We start from the raw sequence: 19,029 nt of genomic DNA on the forward strand, positions 1-19,029 counted from the left end.
TATAATTCTCATTTCTCTCGAGGGGAGATCGAGGCTCCCCTCTTTCCTTTAGATGGAGAAGACTTCCCTTCTCTAAAACTACTTTGAAGATTACGCTTCACAACCCCCGACCTAGTCACAGGAGGACTGATAATAGACCTCTTACTCCTCTTACCCTTAGGAGTACCACTTCCTTTCATAGCGTCACCAAGAGAAACCGAATGCTTCCCTTTCCCAACATAAGGAGAAAGAGACAAAGTCTGCTGAATCCTAGCATCAATTTCCAATTGAGTCTTTCAATTCTTTGGAGGCCTACCCCTACCAGGAGAAACCACAGATGAAGCCCTAGTTAGAGTAGTTTGAACAATTGGTAAACTCTTACTTGACTTAGGAGAAGTCATGACTAAATTATCTATGATGCCCACTTCTGATGAGGCCAAAACCTCAAAAGGGTTAGCAGATACAGAAATAGGAAGGGTCAATTTAATTCCCCCCAAGTCATTCTCAATGGAACAGATAACCCTACTTGTAATGTCCTCATCCATCTGATGCTCGTGATCTTTAAAAAGATCATTTACTTAGTGAACCAGATTTTCATCTGGCACAATAATAGGAATGTCTCCCAACTGAATATTATTTCCTAAGGTAGCGTTATTATCCACATCCACATTAACATGCTGTGAAGAATTAGACACCAAATCTTTGACTTGTTGAGCAAGGATAGCATCATCAGGAAACCCTAGAGCAGAAACCCCAACATTAGACTCTGAGACAACCCCATCATTCTTCACAAAACTATGACCAATCCCCTGACAACTTTCTAAGTATTCTTTTGACTTCATAGGACAGACATGATTCCCACAACCATCATTTAGTGACTTATCCAAGGAATTCGAGGTAGTGAGATTTGGAAGCAAATCATCCACATTGTTGTCCCTTGAAACCACAATATTCTGGTGAGCTACTGGCTTATCCTTACTTGAAAATAACCCTACAGACTCTGGATCATGAGACACAACATAAACCTCTCACTTCCCAACATCCCTCATAGCCTGGTTAACTTCAAAAGTAGCGGGATGTTTCTCAGTGGAACTATTAACTAATAGTTTATCCAGAAATGGATTATCGTTACTACCCAAGCAATGTTCTGCCTTATCCAGAACAGAGGATTTTGAAAAATCCATAAGAAAAGGAGCATCCAATTGCAAGGAAGTTACCAAAGTCTTTCTCCAACTTATTAATTGGTTGTTTCTAGATACCCTCGTGAGATTTAATGATATAGATCCGAGGGCAAACATTATTAGGCTTACTCAGGACACAAATTTTTACCAAAACCTCCCCCTCCACAAAATCAAATCTTGATGATAAGAAAGAACCACAAGTATTACCAATTTGTTCCAAAACCTCTGGGTCCATAAATTCAAATAGTAATTTGGGCAAGCCAAACCAGAAAGGAACTAATTTAAAGCTTGACCAAGCAAGGACATAAAATGGTTTCCAAGCCGAAACAAACACTAAATTTTTACCAAACTAGTAATGTGAAGACTTTAAAACTTCATCCCTAACAGAAGAAGACTTGAAAACAATAATAAATGCATTTGCAGAGAGTAATTGAAAATAACGCATATTAGACCACTTTTTCTGCAATTTATGATGAAATTTAGATAAACTAGTTGCATCCCCCCATATTTCCCCAGAAATAGCATGTGTATGCAAACAACGAGCTTTCAAATCCACAACAAAATCAAGTAAATCAATGCATGGAACAGGAGCCCATACCTGTGAAGACCCACCTCCTAAATTAAAGCCGGTTTGATTTTCACTTACCTTATTGTCTTTTCCTGATGTTGAAGATTCCCTTACCTTATCGTCCCTTTGATGTGATGAAGATAACTCAAGTGGGTTACTGTTAGGCTGTTTGTTAATATTTTTTTTTTCTGTAGAAGCCATTTTCATGACTTGACAAAAAAAGAATTTTTAGTTCATTTGATTTTCTTGAAAATAGATGTTTTAAAGAGAAGAAAAGTAGGCTAGTTGTTTTATATATTATATATAGATTCTAAATAAAATATGGAATTTGATTGTTTTTTTTAATGGAATTATATAATAAAAAAATTAAATTATCAATTATACATATATATTACATAATAAAGATTTATGCAATTTACTTTTGTATGAATTACAATTATTTATTTTGCATACATACATACATATATCTATATCTATATCTATATCTATACCTATACCTATACCTATACCTATATATAAAAGTTAAATAACTATTATTTTAAAAAATAAGATATTTTAATCAATTAATGTGCATTTTTCTTAGTACTTTTCTCTTATGATTATTAGTAATTTAGCTTAACATTTTCAAATTACGGATGATGGACTACTGCACCAAAAATAGTCAAGCTAATGCCCAACAAATAGAGTTCAAAAGACTGCAAGGTCGAAAAAGTAGTCAACATTACTATGCATGCCCTAAAGATGAAATAGAACTATCGTAAAAAATTAGAACAAAGTCAAACTAGCCCCCAACAAATAGACACCTAGAGGCTACAAAATCATATACTATGCAAAGATTATCATGTTTTCCTTAAAGAGAAAATAGTTGCATGGATACACATTTGAAGCCTAGAGAAACAAACATGCCAACATTAAGAAACTCAAAAGCCCCAACAAACAAAACATGAAACAAAAAAACAATGTTGACTTCATGAGAACAATGATTTTTTTTTTGATAGCGGATAGATGCACTATCAAACTTGCAAACATGTATTATATGCAAGGAGTTTTACTGAGGCATGCTTGTTAATTCATCAAATACTAATGTTATTTTCAAATGATGCTTTAATTAAAAATGCATACATTGATTCTCATTATTGAAAAATATGGACCCAAGAGAGCAACCTACTATGTTGGAAGGACTATTTAAAGTAGAAGAAATGTCTAGCACTTGGTGAACTCAATATTATAAGTAACCCACATTCTTGGAACCTAATACAAATATAGTGCTCACACTATTAGCTTCTCACAAGACATAAAGAGAATTGAAAGAGTGCTTCCACATAGAATAGAAGAGTTAGATATATGCATAGTTCAAAGACTACATGCACAAGGATATTATTATGATTTCTATGTAAGTAGATGTCATGTTAGACGTGCATTGCAATACAAAGTCAAATATGACCCATACAATAACGATGTTGTCATAAGTGTTGAATATTTAGCGCAAATCTCAGAAGAAAGAATAGTTAATTCAAACATGTTATGTTTCATTGAAACTAATGAAGAAGTAGTGATTCCAAATAAAGGAATGGGCACCAATGAAGACCAAACTGAAATTGGCACATCATGCACATCATCATTTATTGCTAAATTTCTAGGTAAACACTATGAGCTAGATATTATGAAGCAAACACTAGAGCTTGAGAACAACTCAATTAACATTACTGACTTGCCTAAAATAGATTAAGCTCCAATAAATTCAAATATAATACAGAAGGATTTCTTGATATGACTTTTTCTACACTTTTTCCAAATAGAACTATACTAAAAATGTAACCATTAATTAGGAAAGTTCAAATGCATTAGTATGCATTACAATTGATGAGATTTCATGACCAAATATTCAAAAGGCATCAAAAGTTTTGATATTTTATCTTCAATATTATGATGTGGCATTGTAGACAAGGACTTGAAATGGTTTCATTAAAAAAATGTAGAGGAAAACATACCAACCAGTATTAAAATGATACTATGAAGTTTCTATGGACATCAATCAATATCATTGTGGATGACCATATTATTGATTATGGCATAGAAAGGTTTCCTACCAATAAACTTACTTTTTATTATAGTGAAGCATTTGGTTGACAAATTGGAACAAGAAAAGTAAAAATATTTTGGAGGACAAAACAAAGGCTAAATAATTATACATGTTCCTTGAGTTAACAACGCAATTTGTTTTTACATTTTTTTTGCAATTATAGAAGTTTTTGATTAAGGCAAAAATAGGTTTTGAAGGGCCTTGAAACCTTTAATAGTATCAAAGCTCAGTCAAATCATCTTAACAAGAAGTTAAGCCAACAAAAAACACAAAAAATGAACAACCCCATAATAGAAACTAACCACATTACATCAAAGGGATAATACCATCTAGAGAAAAAATACTAAAACAAGAGAAAGAAAAGAACACAAGACATAGAAAGGCCAGTAGAGAACTAGCACTAAAGAAGCCAAAAACCAACCCTAGTCTAGCAATTTCATGGACTGTTACATCTCTTTTTCAATCATGATCATAGTGTCGGTGATCTTCTTGAGCTTCTGAAAGTTAGGAGGAGGTCCAGCTACCTTTCTCTTCAACATACCTTTGGTCCTTTTTCTAGGTCTTGAGAACATATCATGTTCAGTATTAGCGTCCACATCCACCACATCCTTCAACTGGAACTTGTTAGACAGTTTAGATAACCAAAAGACAACTAAGAGGGGGGGGGGGTGAATCAGTTGTCATAGATTACTGAAAGCATTATCAATTCAAAACAACAATACCAAAATAGCAGTTAATACAATTAAGCATAAACAATAATCACAGAATAAAATCCATCCACACAACACCAAGATTTGTACGTGGAAAACCCGGTAAAGGGAAAAACCATGGTGGGAAGCCTATCCATAGTCAGATAATACTTCTGCAGTAAGTATGTGAATTTACAATGAAGGGGCCTACACTTGCAGGAAGGCCAATAGCCTAGAGCACATTGCTCATCACAAAAGGAGTCTCACTAACTACATACAAATCCAATCTACAATCCAGAGAAGTGTTGAACTGCAAAAGATAGCATCTCCTATGCCTGAGTAGAGTTCCGGTTAAGCTCAATACCGGAGGACTAAATCCTCTTACAAACCCAATTCGATTTTCATTGATCGACCAACTCCTCTGTCTAAATGATATTACAATATTCGCACATTACATTCCTTGACCATGACCTCTTACAATAACCATGATGATATACAATGAGATCTTACATCTTATTTATACAAACCCTCGACCATAAACAATCAGGTCAGCTAACAAACAATAAACCAATTACATCATTACAAACCATGTCAGCCTTAGACTAAAATAAATAATATGCAACACATAAGACATCTCAGAAATACAATAATTCTTGTCCACACGTTACATTAATGTCAGTCCATAACCTAGATTAACCGGGACCAAGTATAGGTCCACACGCTTCAACAATCATCTCCAAATGCCAAATCTCGAACAAGATTACCAACAACATCCTAAAACTCCATCAGAAGCTGCACCAACACAAATTTGGCAATGCATTAAAGATCCCCACCAAAATATTTGCCAGTGAAACCCTCGTCAGAACTAGAAACCAATCTTTCATGTAAGCAGGATAGCATCCAATCACCATACCAAAACCAATTGACCAAATATGAGTATAGGCAATATGAACAAGACAATTACATTACCAGATTATACCAGAGTTAACTAGATCATGCCGGATCCAAGTTAACCAAAAACCACTCAACTTACTGAGACCAGAAGGGTGTCGGTAAAGAATCCAAACAGCTAGTGTTGACATCAATGACAAAACATAAATGCAACACATAATCAATTCCACCAAATGGCCAACAAAACTGCTCTTCAAAACTTCCAATCATTTTCTTAAATCTTTCCATAGTGGAACCAATCATTGCATGGCTAGTTTTGACAACCATCTTGATGGAATCCTTGAATTTAGCATTTTCATTTTCCAAAGTTTCCATCCCGTCTTCATAGCCTTTCTTGAAGTTGTGAAAAGCCTCCATAGTAGTTTTAAGACATTCTATGATAGAGGCCTTTTCCTTCTCGGACCTAGGGGTCATCTCATCCGACACCTACACTTTCTCCATCTACTTCATTTTAACTTTGACAATTTCAAAATTGTTGTTGTCAACTCTTTGTTTAATCAAGATGTCCTTAATCTCATGAAAAATCCATTTAAAAATATTAAAAGTATCCACAACCCCATTTCTATGTAGAGAAAGAACATCATTAACAAACTCCTTTTCAAAACAAAGCAAATCTGATGAGGGTTCAAGAGAGTCGTAAATGGCTGGCGTTTCTCAAGGTTCTGATTAGGTAGGGACTCACTAGAAGTAGAGGGAGAAGGAGTCTTACCCTGGCTGTGAATATTGTCAATCGAAGCACCAACAAGCTTGGGATCAATCTGATGAACAAGGTGGGGGGGAGAAAGAGTTGTGAGGGTTTTAGATTTAGGGCTCTTAACAACATTAGCTTTCCCCTTATTTTTAGGAGTGACCGAAGAGGGAATGAATTCCTCATCCTCGATCTCAATATGAAACTCATCCTTCATTGACTGAGAGCCCTCTGTATCAAAATTAACCTCATGGGGATGGGAAATCATAGGCTACACATATTTCACATGATCAAAGATAAGAAGGATGAGACCTTCATGCAAAATAGCATTTTCTATAGGATCCTTCTTATGATTAGCAATACTGGCATTTAAAGAGATAACAAGAAAAAAGGAAAATGAAATTCTCACCTTATGCCAACAATAGTTTAGGAGAGAAAAATGGTAGGCAAAGGCTCTGGTGTACCTCTGGATCAAAAGTGACATACTCCATAATCACCTTCAAGACAACACCCCATATGGACTTGACCCTCATAGTGTTGCGTCTAGTAGTCTCATCTCTCACCAAATTTATCTTCTCCTTCTCCTTCTTAGGGAAGAGTTTAACCGCCTTCTCAAAGAATTTCCTGTCTTTATAGAACTTGGCACCATCGGTAGAGAGACCAGTGACCTCTGCAATGAGGTCCTCATTGATGGTAATATCTCTACCAAAAATGTTGACAAAGTCCTTATTATAGTTTTTGACAAAACCTTTTGTAACCTTAGCTTTCACCTCATGTAACTTCTCAATCTAGATAGTGAAGCCGCCTTTCTCCAAAATTCTCCAAATTGTTTGATTATTTTTCAACATTGTGCAATCCATGGGCTCCATATGCTTCAAATCTCTCCCCATTTTATCACAACCAATGTACCGAAAACCAATCTGCGAATAGACAGACCACTGCAATTCTTCAAAAAGAAATTGGTACCAAACTGTTTGTGAATGAGTTTAGATCCCAAGCTTACCCAGAAAACATACAAGAAGAAGGTTCTAGAATAGAAATTAATTCTAATCTCCCAAGGCGTGTCCTTCACACGCCACACACAATTAATTATAATTTAAAAAGATCGCAAGCGTGATTTAGAAATCATTATAATAATCATTGCAACTTTGCTTCTTGGTTGGCAAGGTTATCCAGCCTAATTAACCCCGTCACTTCATCATTCATTTTATTCCCTTTTCGTCAAATTATCTTTTCATGGTCTTTAACTCCTAGGTTTGCAAAATAGTTCGACACCTTATTATTTTTTCTATAAGTATGAGAATTTTGACATTCTTCAAAAGAATTGATAATTGAATGAGATAAATTTATCCAATTAGCAATATTCCAAGATGGATTTTCTTCTTTTTTAAGACATTGAATAATATTTTTCAAGTCCCCTTCAATCCATACCTTAGTACAATTCATCTATTTGGTAGTCAAGAGGTCCTGATAGGCTCCTATGGCTCTGGTAATGTGGCTAGTCTGGGTACCCAAGGGGAGTGCCACAACTGAGATACAAATGCTTTGCATTTATAGAAGTTGTATAAAATATATCTCAACAATTTTTTTTCCTCTAAATCAATTACCCAAACTATATTTGACTATTGGTGTAACCATTGCATCTTGTTGGTGTGAAAGTGCTAGTTATAGTTGTGTGAAACAAGAGGGTCATGTAACTAGGTATTGATTGAACCCAAATTTGAGCCTTAAGAGTAGAATATAAGAGATTGTACTAATTAAACCATATCATTATTGTCCTTACCCTCCTCAATCATCAAAATGATTGTAGACAAAATAGAATTGAACTCAAACTCTCTTATTACCCAACATCTCATGAATGGCATTCACATGCTTACCATCATGTTCGATGGATTTTTGTTTCTTATGTTATTGTATTCTTAGCATTATAAATATCAAATATAAGTGAGGAGTGACAAAGAGGAGGATTCAAGAGTGAAAGTGAGGAGAGATAGAGAGGAGGATTTATAACTTGATATATTATCTTAAATAAAATAGTATTGTTCTCAAAAGTAATGTTAGAGATATTATTGAAGTTTCAATGTGATAAATTTAACTCACGATTATTGTTCTCTCTCTCTCTCTCTCTCTCTCTCTCTCTCTCTATATATATATATATATATATATATATGCATATATATACATATACACATGTACATATACATGCATATATATACATATGTTTATATATGTATATGTATATGTATACACATACGATATCATTGAATTGGATCATTTTATTCCAATATTTTTAATTTTCTCAATCAAATATTTAATATTTATAGGAATACAAGAAACAACTTTCTTGTTTAATTTGGCCATTAATATAAAAGTGATTACCAAATGTTATTGTTATAATATTTTGTTAAATCTATTTGGAAAGGCAAAACTTAAAATTTTATTTGATAGTGTAAGAGCTGGTTTAGAATGCTCTAAAACATGCAAGATTTGGCTAAAGATGTAGCCACCCAGGATCTAGTAGCTTCTATAAAAGAACAAGAGAAATAAATGATATTCCATTAAATCATGCACATATAAAATGGTGATAAACTTTAGAATACTAGTTGTCAGAGATAGTGTTGTCATTTATGTCAAAGGTGTTATCTGTGTTGTCATTGATGTCAAGGTATTAAGAAGATTGTTGAAACATTGAATTATTGTCATGTCTAAGCATTTCAGAATAACAAAACATAGAGCCAAGTATTGTTCAATAGATAATTTATTCTTATCATGATGCTCTAGTATTAGTGGCTCCTTATTGTCTAGCATATTGATGGAGGTCTACAAGTATTTCAAGTATGTTTTTGAGGTTTTTTTCTCAAAGATTGTATATGCACCTAGTTGCACTATCTTATTGTTTGGTACCACATTTTGATGTAATTATGTCTTATAGATTCTAGATTGGAAGTAAAGTAAATTTTAATATGATGTATCAGATTTCACAGCCTTATAGATTGATCTTTAGTTCATGGATAGTTAGAAGTGGCAAAGTGTTCATTGTATTAGTTGGCTGACTATGTGGATGTTCTTGATAGACGCACTAGAGAAGGATATTGTATGCTAGCAAGAGGAAATGTGTGAAGGTTATTTGAGACTATTTGAGTTTGTGTTGGATAACACATAGCATGTTAAAAATCTTGTTGTAGTTTTTAGGCTTTGGAACTAAGATAACTACACTTTTGTATTAAGAAAAATCTTTATCAAAAACTTGTGGATACAGTAAATATGTTCTAGGCTATCTTATGGTTGTAATTAATATTAGAGTGCATATATAATACCAAATCAAATTCATTCTAATGACTGTGAGTTGATGAAAATGACAAAAAAGGACTTGTGCAAATTTTATACCTAGTAGGTAGAAAGTTGAATTGAAGTGTGTGAATTAAGTTGTAGATCCTATACACAAGAAGAGAGTGTTTTGATGTAAATCAAATTATATAGATATTGAACGCACATAATATATATTTTAGATCACTTGTTTTTATATTGAGTTTGGTACCTCATTGTCTGGGTTGGTGCTCAATTGTTTTCATTAGGGGCTTTGTGTCTCTAGTAGTTGGGTGCCTGTAAATTTGATTAGGGATTGATATCTCCATTTGAGGTTGTAAATCATGAGGTTTGGTTCCTACAAAATATTTTAATTTCTCTATTATCTTTGTGAGGATAGATTTGGGAAGTTGATCCAAGAATCTATTCTCACTATGGTTTTCCCATTGGGTTTCCACATATATCTAGTGTTCTCATTTGTTGATGTGTGTTTATGTTTATCATTTGGCTAGCTTTTTTTATGATAACGTGAGATCTAGTAATATTTTTAAAGTTGTGTTAGATTTGAAGTTTAATTTTACATATAATAATTCATCTCCCTCTCAATATACCTATGCGCTTAACATAGAACCCTTGGTTATAAAAGGTGACACATGGAAGTGCATAATATTATGACATGTATTTTAATCATATTACTTGAGACGTAAAATGATAAGTATTCCATGTGTACCCAAAGTATACTTGACTAATTATTGTGAGTAGGACCTAGGAGATAAACCACTCATGTAAAACACTTGACACTCCCCCTTAAGTGCAACTTAGGTAGAATATACAAGATATAATGAAGCAATCATGGTTCTTGGATATGAGGCCATCTTAGGTACCTGTGTAAAAAGTAATCTCTCAAAACTTTTGAAAATGTGAAAATAGACTAGGATAATTCTCCTCTTAGCAAATAGTAAATACAAAATTCTCAAAAAAATATCGAGACAAACAAAAACCCATGTGAGGAAAAGGTCCCTCCAGAAGAGAGAAGAAGAGATCCATGCAACTCCTCCAAAAAGAAGACTCTCCTACAATGATGGTAGATGTTAGATAATGGATGTTGAAGATTATCCAATCCCAATTAACAATATTTTTTTCCAATAGTAAGAAACAAAACCGATAATGTATATATGATTTTTTTTCATTTTTGAAAGAAAGATGAAGTTTGATATGTTTGAAAGTATCTCAAAGTTGATGCTGAAATCTACCACAATCAAGTTAAATGTTCTAAGTAAAACTAATGAAGATGACAATAAAGAACCTTGTAGAATTATTTGTAGAGCATGATCCAATGACAATGATGTCTCATCCAAATGTTTCTAAAATTTAATGCAATTACTAGTTAAAAATTGGGCACACTACTCGATTACTAGCCTTTTTCTCACTAGCTCATACCTATTTTTTGTCTTGTAATTGCCTATTATGATAGATGCTCATTTTTTGTCTTTTCTTTCTTGATTAGAGGGAAGGAGGTAGATTTTTTATTTAGGAGAGTTTTTTTGTTTTTGTTTTTGTTTTAGGAGGATATTTGTAGTATGGAGTTTTGGGGATTTTGGACAAGTTTTGCTAGATAGTAAATACATAGTATGACTCAATTATTGCATGACTTGGTTATTTTGTGGTTCTTTTGTTTTCAATTCATGTGATATTCTAATTCTACAAATCTAAATTTATTTTTCATTTTAGTTAAGATTTTAATTTTTTTATGGTGGATAAAGTACTCTTGACCATATTTAGGTTTAGAACAAAGCTCTTCCAAGTTTTGGTAACTATGAATTATTAAGTAGTTTGAGAGACAAGGCTAGAGGAGAATTGAGTTCTCTCTATAAATAAAAAATCTACACACCAATGCAAAAAAATGAAAAATGATGATGTAGAGAAGGAACAAGAGAGCCTATATGTACCCTCACAACATCCAAATAAGATGATGTTCAACTCCTTATGAAATAACGTAAAAGACAAAATGAGAATCCTCACTAGTGTCCTCCAATTCTACATGGTATGATTCAAAAATAAAATCTTGTAGTGGATGCCAAATGCTCATCCCAAGTAGCTAATCTAAAAGACAATAATCATCTTACTAAATTGAATCATTAGAATCCTTGGATATAGCAATGGTAGTCTCATTAAAAGAAATGGTTGATGTAAGAGATGAAATGTTAGCACGTCTCTAGAGCAATGCTAGTCTCATCAAAAGAAATGGTTGATGTAAGAGATGAAATGTTAGCACATGTCTATAGAACTTTAGTAGATGAAATAACAGCATGATTTATATGGCCATATCGTATCTGCACACTATATGTTCGAAAACTTATCATTAAATGAAAAATATAGGAAAAAAATGTGAGACGTACACTTGAGATTGATGATCAACCTATTGGTGTAATTAGTATTGCATTGCACTTGTTTGTTGCAGTTGATTGGTAACTGTCTAACTATCAATTGTCTATGAACTGTCCTATCATGCACTGTATAAAATTTTCTCGATTGTGTTGAATAAATAATCAAGTGTTCGCCATTTTTCCATCATATAGTATCAGAGCAGCTTCCTAGGTGTGATTTTAAGACGATTGGTGCTTGAAGAGCGGCAAGAGAATGCATTCAAATCTAGCGTGAAGATGGAGTTTGAGAGATGTGGTGATCTCTTGCTTGTATGATTTGTAAAAGGTTTTGTTCCCTCTTGAAGTGTAGGGGAAACGTTTGAAGGCATGGTGTAGATGTGTAGACGGTAGCGTTATGATCTTTGTGTGCTAGATGGCAGTTGCAATAGCTTGAGAAGACCAAAAGAAACTGTTTTTTTCTGAGGGTTGCAAGGATACAACAATGAAAGATATGTGAAGGAGATAAGAGGCAATTGTTTATTCTATATGTGATATATGAAATTATAGAGGCTATTATATATATCTGAATATCTACGAGAATATATATATATATACCAAGGGCATTATGCTACAACATAAGAAATGTGGAAATGAAAACAGAGAAACGATTCATGTCCAAGCGCTAAAGCAGAGTTGTGCGATTAGCAAGATGATTATTGGTGTTTTAATGAGCCACATGGGACCGTTCTAGTCTTTGATGAGGTGGAGGAAGCCGTAGAGATTTGAGAGCATTGAAAACTATTTGTTAGTTTGTACCAGGCACAAACCCAGAGATCATAAGGGGTTTTCAAGCTTGATGAGGAGTTGCAAAAATCTCTGTCCACAGCGACCCAATCGGACAACAGTTCCACTAAAATAGGTCAATCATCTTGTTTTTCGTTTGCTTTTATTGTTAGTTGAGTAATGGGCGACATATGAAAGAAATCTTAGTTATATTTTCTTCATCACGCTCTGTTCTCGGAAGAGGTAAACCTATTTGGTGAACCAGTTTACTCTCACATCCGTGTGGTTTTCCGCCGATGATTACTTTTTTCTTCATGCGATAAAAAGTTTTTGGGTAGTTATTTCATTAAAGAAGTTTTTCAAAAAGGAGAGAGAAATTTTTAAATCAATAGTCATTTTAATTTGATCTAAGTGCCTTGAAATTTTGGAGGAAGAAAAGGTATGTGTAAAGTTAACGAAGCTTTTTAGTCAATGTTCTCTTGAGGATATTCATTGAGTAATTTTTTAATTCTTTTGTCATTTTTAAATTGAGTTGAAGTAGGTGTGACAATGATTGTGAGTGATTGTTTCGATGTATAAGGTTGAATGGTGTATGGGTCTATCATTGATTGAAATTGACATTGTCATGGCTATACATATATCAACCATTGCTTGTACATTTTGAAGTATCATTGCATTCCAAGATCATTAGTCTTTGATCATGTTTTTCAAGTAGTTGTCTGTGGAATCAGTTTGGCAGTCTGAATTGGTGATAGGAATGTTTACTAGGCTAAAGATTTATGCAAGAGTTCATCATTTATCCAACAAGACAAAGAGAATGGTCACTCCAAATTTTTGTGCTTTCAAAGCCATCTATGCTACACTTGACAAAAAAATTGAAGGTTTGGATGGATCTTCATATAGTTAGCTTGGGCCATTTTCGCTACACCTAACAAGGCCTCCAATGACTTACAAGCTTGTGTTATTAAAGAGATTAATGTGACATAAAATGGATACACTATAAAAAGGTCAATTTGGAGGTTGGCTGCATTGGAGGATGGAGGAACTTTTATCATCTCAAATTGGCTTCGCACTTTGAGATGATGTTTTTTGCATGAGAATCTTTTTTGGTTTTAGCCTTTCTTGTTTCTTTTTGTCTTCTTTGTTGATGCTAACAAGTTTGAAGAATACACGTGTTGTGAAGGTTATATTTTGGAGACAGGTTTGAGATTTGGTGTTGAGCTCACTATGGAATGTTGTTGAGCAAGCTTCAGAGTATATGATTGAGAATTATACCCTTTCACGATCATTAGACAATGATAGAGATCTGTCATATCTCTTAGGGATCATTGATGAATTATTCAAGACTCTCTGATTCGAGTGTTCAGGACTGAGAGCTTAAGAACACAACTCGAAGCTACACCTTTCTGAGGGTCAAGAGACAACTTGATGGAGCCGCGCATGGCTCAAGATTTGGTTCTTCAAGAGAAGATCTTCTAAAACTGTGTATTCATATTATGTAACTAGCATGTTTTATTGTGTAAGCCTTAAGAGGGGGTCCCTAAGGCAAGGTGAATATGATATTTTTAGGATCAATGTAATAAGGGGGGGCAATGTTGGCATAATTAGGTTTACATTGAACTTGTTTTTGTAGTTGGTTGGTAACTATCTAAATATCACCTGTCTATCAATTGTCTTATCATGCATTGTATAAAATGTTCTCTGTTGTGCTGAATAAATAATCAAGTTTTTACCATTTTTCTATCATAATCCTCCCATAGTGCAACTATATCTCTAGTATGTAAATCTTGAGTGATGATAGGTTAAGTTTGAACTAAACTCTTTTCCCTCCACCATTTATCATTTGATAAATAGAAGGGATATTCGTTGACAATGATGCAACATAAAGAAAAAAATTAAATGATCCTTTGTCTATGTCAATAGATCATTTCTCAAAAACACACACATATGTGTTATTAGCCATTAGGATATGTGGTGGTGAACAAAACTCAAATGAAGAGAACATAATATACAATGGAGCCATACGATGCGAAGCTGTAAAATCATGTACTCACCTCATTGACTCAAAATATTTAATTGTAACAAGTTGTTCCCTCTTCTATTTCTTTTAATTTGAATATGAATATGATGATGAATTGTCAACCATTGTTGAAGGAAAATTGATTTGATTCTTCTACAAAAGACATTTTTACTCATCAATCCATTTTGAATAACATTGATGTTTATCATGGCCCAATTTATTCCAATATACACACTTGAAATTATCCTTATTAAATGGTTCCCATTAAGAAAGAAAGAATTTAAAATCTTTCTATAACTTGTTTTTTTCTTCTTTCTAGGATTCACTCATTCTTTCTATACTGGACTCACTAGCCACCAATGTTTGTGGTTTAAAAGACTTCATGAGATCCATTTGAATTAAGTTCACATCTTCTTAAATTAGAAGATTTGAAAAAATTTTAAAAATAGGCTAAATATATGCTGCTCCCATAGAAAGTCATTGAGTAAGTAAGAAAGAAACAAATATTGAATAGTCTTTACTATACAATATGCTGGATATATAAGGATCAAAAAAGAATTCTCTATATCATAGAAGATTTTTTTAAAATGTAGCCACCCAAGATCTAAGAAATGTAGTCTTGGATGATGTGAAAACGTTTGGAATCAACATTCATCAAATCATTGTCAAGATAGCCAAATAGACATTCATAAATAAAAAGGTATATGTATTTATCAACTTCTCTGAACCAACAAAACCCGAAAACATGAGAAGGCCAGAGTCTGAATCACAAAAGTTGTTTATTTAGATTTTCTCTTATGAATTTAGCACAGAAAATTATTTACAGTTGTAGAGGTCTCAAACCTTTTGGAGTGAACAAATCAAGTGTTGGCGCACACGATACCATCACCAGCCGACCAAACATTGTATCTAGCCACTGCAGGCAACTTTAGCCGACTCTAGCCATCCACATGATTGTCACCAAGATCATCTCACCTGTGCACCATTAATGCTGCATCTAACTCTAGTCGACAATAAATATCAAATTTATGATGTATTCTCCAATAAATTGTATGCTAAGAGCCTGAATTGGTCAGAGCTCATCTTTATGAGTTTCTCTTGATCCATGATTTCTTTCAAAACAAACCAAACCTTAATCAAAATCACAGCCCTAGATATGTAGCCATACAAATTTCATCCAACTCCAAGGGTGTAGACACGCGTGTTTTTAGCATATAAACTCAATTTAGAGCTCTGTTCTGTTGGCACACACTTGTAGACAATAGGAGTAGTTTGCATAAACGAGGAAATCAAACTTGGATTGGGCGTCAACACATAAGACCAGGGCAGAAAATGTCCAATATTCATGGAAGTTGCTAATTCCAATATCGAAAACCTGCAAGCTATCTAAAACCACATCTATGTTAATCTCGTAATCCTCCATACCTATTCTCTGTTCACATGCAGCAAAAAGGACATCGCCTACCACAAATATGTAATGCATCTCTAAAGAAGTAAAAAGAACTTTGCTGCAGATGCTTAAAATTGGAAACATGCCAGCACGAAGAGATTTTTTCCTGTAAAAGCCCAGCTGCTCAGCACTATGAGACATACCTTTCGTTTGCAGCAAAAGAAAACCTCCTTGAACACTTTCTTGCAAATAAATGGAAACCTTGATAGAGGTGGATGGAGAAGGAACGCAACAATAATATGAACACATAAAAATAATCAATTGAATTAAATACAGAAAGACAACAATTTTAGACATAGAAATTACATTGTGCAACTGTACATAGAACCAATTCTATTGCATGTGAGAATCAGAATTACATCTTCCTCATTTACGGAGGAGTTTAGAAAATTCCAGAAAAAATCATAACATATAGTTTTTTTTCTTAATGGAAGGAGGTAACTAGCGGTTGGACCTGAGAAAGGTCCAATTTGTACTGCTGATAGCAATTTATCATGTCTGAAGATGAAGAACAGATTTCAATCTTTTGATGGCAAACCAATGATCATTTCCAGCCTGCTTAGAGAAACGACCAATTACAATACTTTTCTTATAGTCATATAAGTAAATGTTCACTCTGTTCAGATGACTGTTGACGACTTTAGGGCTATTTGAGCAATTGACTGCTTAAGCAGACTGAAACAGTGTCCAGAACAACCCCTAAATTGCGCTTTTCTTGTCCATGATCCCGTGCTGAAACCGCTAGGGTAGTGTTAAGGCTTGTAGGCTAGCCGTCCTGACTATTTCAAATTTAAAACACAATCAAAATACTTATAAGGTTGGCCTAATCAAGGGTTTGCAATTCCAAGTTTAGAGCGCTATATGAGAGGGATTAAAAGAACTTCATTTCCAACATCATTCCAAGCAAATTAGGAGCAGAATCAGACTGATTAAAGGCAGAGCGTTGGAGTGAGTCAGAGCATCTCTTAGTCTTAGTTACTACTCAACCTTATCTTTATACCAGAAGGCAAAATTCATGAATCCTCGCTAGCTGACTTGAGGAAAATTGGAACTTTTACAAGGCAAATATAAAGATTTCAAGCTAGCCGACTTGATGGGAGTTAATTCAAATTTGCAATAAACAAGAATCATTGCCTAGGTCGGCTCTTGGGAGGAGATTGTGAATTCAACATGGAGCGCTATATAGGCAAGTTGAAAACATGTCATTTCTACATCAAATCAGCTACAATTCAAGGCTAATCCATCCACATTCACACCTGCATCAAACCAAATTCAGATCAGAAATAGGAAGATTTGATGAGTGAATTTATGCATTCAAGGAAGAATTAAAGGCATGTTGGTGTGAACTACACCAGGTTGAAGTGATTTTCATCACAATACATCAGATTGCAAGGCGAATTTCTGAGCCAGATCTAAGGACAAGTGAATTTTCCAGCGAATAAGGAGATATACACCCTGACATCGAGCAATTTTCATCACCAAATTGATTATCTCCAGACCTTAAAGTGCATTTTCCAGACTTGAAAACCTCGTTTCCAGAATTGAAACAAGGGTTTTAATTGTGAAAGTGTCAATTAAATATTTTTAAGGGTTTTTGTGAAGCAAATTTTGGCAATCATTCATGTTGTTTACAAATATGATATAAAATTTTCTCTCTCTTAAGGTTTTGAAGACAAGATCAACATGTTCAAGGAAGACAATAAGGAGTGCTCTACAACAAAGTGGACAAAAATCTCTACAACAACATGAAAGAGTTGAAGACCAAGGCATTAATGCTATGATGCGGTTGGAATGAGATGAAAGCATCAACAACTTCAAGAGGAAAGATGATGGAGCTGAAGGAGGAGTGCTGGATGTCTTGAAGAATTAAGGATTGATATAAGGAGATGAATGGCGAATCAGCCTTACAAGGAAGAGTATAACAATGACCTTGGATTTCCGTTGAAAATCCAAGATTAAGATGATGGACTCTACAAGAAGATCAATGCAGGATGTCATCACACTGCACAAGCACAAGACATTACAAAGAACGTTACAACATGGAAGATCATTAGATATGCTAATATAGACTCTCCTAATTTTGGAGAGACTAATGAGACATTTGACAAAATGTTTCGGTAGATAAAGCAAGCAATTCCTAGTTAGGATCCTAGTTTGGGATAATGTGACAACATTGACAAGTATAACAGGCCCTTTATGACATGGTGGTGGAATACTATTAACAACTTAATTCGAATGATGTTATATGTTCTAAATTTCAAATAGTATGTACCAGTGGAGACTTTGGAAACCTGTTATATGTTCTAAATTATAAATAGTTTCAGTGGTAGAATTCCAGAAAGTATTTGTGAGCTTCCTGAACTGGAGACTCTGGAAACCTGGAACATCTTTTCATTGTGGACTCGAATTCAAAAGTTTTTGGTTCTGAGAACTGCAACAGTTGCATCCAAGATAAAAATGTTGTCCAAATTGAAAGTATAGTCAATTTAATCATGTTTAGATCCCGACTGTTCTAGGTTTAAACAAACCAAGCCACTTACTCTGCTATGAAAATTAAAATATTATCAATTTTACAGTATCAGATTTAAATATGTTCGTTTAATAGACCCCAAGCGACTTAGTCTGCTAAACAAAATATAAATATTATCATTTCTACAATAACAGATTAAAAGATATTGGTCGCTAAGGTAGATTTTTAAGTGTTATTTTTTCAATCCATTTTTACATTTCTATCTTCGCCTGCGAATCCAAAAAGATGGAAAAACAAAAAAAGATGATCTTTCAACTATACGAATTCGATGACAAAAGCTCTACAAACAAAAATCAAGAAAACAGAAAAAAAACAAAAGCAATTACTAACTCTAAATACACACCTGGTTTGAAATAATTCCTCTCTGGGATTGCCCAAAGACCTCTGAAATAATCAAGCGGTAGTATCGGTGAATGTGAAACGAACCCTCTGCCT

This window comes from Cryptomeria japonica, chromosome 5, assembly GCF_030272615.1.
Source record: "Cryptomeria japonica chromosome 5, Sugi_1.0, whole genome shotgun sequence".
NCBI classification, from domain to species: Eukaryota; Viridiplantae; Streptophyta; class Pinopsida; order Cupressales; family Cupressaceae; genus Cryptomeria; species Cryptomeria japonica.